This window comes from Propithecus coquereli, unplaced genomic scaffold (assembly GCF_000956105.1).
Source record: "Propithecus coquereli isolate 6110/MARCELLA unplaced genomic scaffold, Pcoq_1.0 Scaffold1095, whole genome shotgun sequence".
NCBI classification, from domain to species: Eukaryota; Metazoa; Chordata; class Mammalia; order Primates; family Indriidae; genus Propithecus; species Propithecus coquereli.
In genome coordinates this window covers 63,415-65,458 of record NW_012134914.1, presented here as the reverse complement: position 1 = coordinate 65,458, position 2,044 = coordinate 63,415, and positions in this window count along the sequence as shown.

Below are 2,044 nucleotides of genomic sequence, written 5' to 3'. Positions count from 1 at the left end.
TAGATCAGCATGTTGAGGATCCAGAAGAAAAGGAAAGAGGGAAAAATGCATGAAGAGAGCTTAGACTTAAGCCACGCCCATTTAGAATTCATGGGGCTGATAGTGATGGCTTGGAACGTACTCAGGAGGGAGGTGGTACAGATGGAAAGACCCCGGGTCACTCTGTTTATATACAAAATTGCTTTACAGCTGACATCATTCAGAGCTTTAGTTATTCCAAAGGATGGCATGATGTCTAGTGTGAACATGAACGTGATGGCCAGAACATCGACTAATGTCAGGTGCACGAAAATCAAATCTATGGGCTTCCTCAAGTGAGACTGAATGAAAAATGTGCACACATAGAACACAAAGAGCAGTGAGTTCCCGATGAAACCAACACACATCTGGGATATGAGGACGAACCCCAAAATTATGTCACTTGCAATCATTATCTTAATGATCTCGTAGATGTTCTAATTAGGTAAGCCAGTCTTCAGTAAAACAAACAGATTACATTTAAAATGATAAATAATGGAGCCTGTGGAAGAATATAACGATTGACAGCTCAGCATGAAGGAAGAGTGTTGAAATATCCGATTACTTGGTATTTCAGGCCCAGCTGTAGCATTTGCAGAAACTGAATTTCAGAGATTCTTGAGAACCTTAGAATACAGAAATGGGTGTTAAGAAGGTAGAATTCCAATGTTAACAGCCAGCATCATAGTGTATTACCCAGGAAGACATGCTGGCCTATAGGAAAGAGAAGTTTGCATTTTTAAGCTTCATTTTCTTCAGAGTATCAGACTGTACTGAATCTGTAAGCGTATGTTTAATATTGCAACCAATTTAAAGAACACTATACTTGTATTTAAAATTTTTTGTTTTTAAATTTTTCTAGTTTTAGGGAGTATAAGTGCAGCTTTGTTACATGGATATATTGTACCCTGGAGAAGTCTGGGCCTTTAGTGTAGGCATCACTTAAATTGTGTACGTTGTATCCGCTAAGTAATTTCTCATCTCTCACCTCTGCCCAGCCTCCCACCCTTCCCAGCCCCTCTGAGCAGTATATTTCTAACACATAAAGAGCACCGTGTGCATTTGAACTTCTTATTGAGAGTTTTGGCTGCCTATGATAACTTTTGCTACACAGTAATCATTTTAAACACTCATCTCACACAGAGTTTTCTAAGTAGGAACTTTTTGCCTCCCCTGACCTCTCCTTCACGTGGGTTGATCATCCGTGCTCACAGACACTTTTGGTTTTCACAGCTTGGTGCACAGCTACCGACAGGCAATGGGTAGAGGTCCAGCCTGCTGCTAAACACGGTGTGATGCACAGCACGATCCCACAGCAAGGGGTTTTCTGGCTCCGATGGCAAACATGTCATGGTTGATAAATCCAGTCGAACCAGTGGCCCATGTATCTTTCTGACTGCAACATGTGTCCAACGCACGGTTTGGTTTGAACATCTTTTGAGTGCCTCTTAAAGAATCAGAATTAGTAGGTTCACAAATATAGTTAGTGTACGAAAGATATAACATTCATCAAGATTGACACTTATTAATAAGGTTAGCCACATCTAAATTTATTGGAATTTGTTTTTTTTACTAGACCATTATCTCAAAGACTCATTATTCTTCCAGTCATTTCCTTCGTTTTATACAAAATCCTTCTTTCCTCAATAGACAGGTAGTGAATTGTGTATCTATTCTGTTACTTCCTTTATACTGACACAGTCCATAGAGTATTCAGAAATTATCGAGTTATATTCTGTCCGTTCAGCACCACTCTCTACTGTTGCATCCATCTCTACTGCAGCAATAACATAAAAGTGGGCAAAAGACACGAACAGGAGTTTTTCAAAAGAACATAGGCAAATGGCCAACAAAAATGAAAAAATGCCCAATGTCATCAGGGAAATGAAATTAGAACAACAATGTGATACCACCTTACTCCTGTCAAAATGGCCATTAGGAAAAAAGTCAAAAACAACAGATGCTGGTGTGGAATTAGAGAGTGCTGTGGAATCACGAGCACTTATACACTGTTGGTGGGACTGCA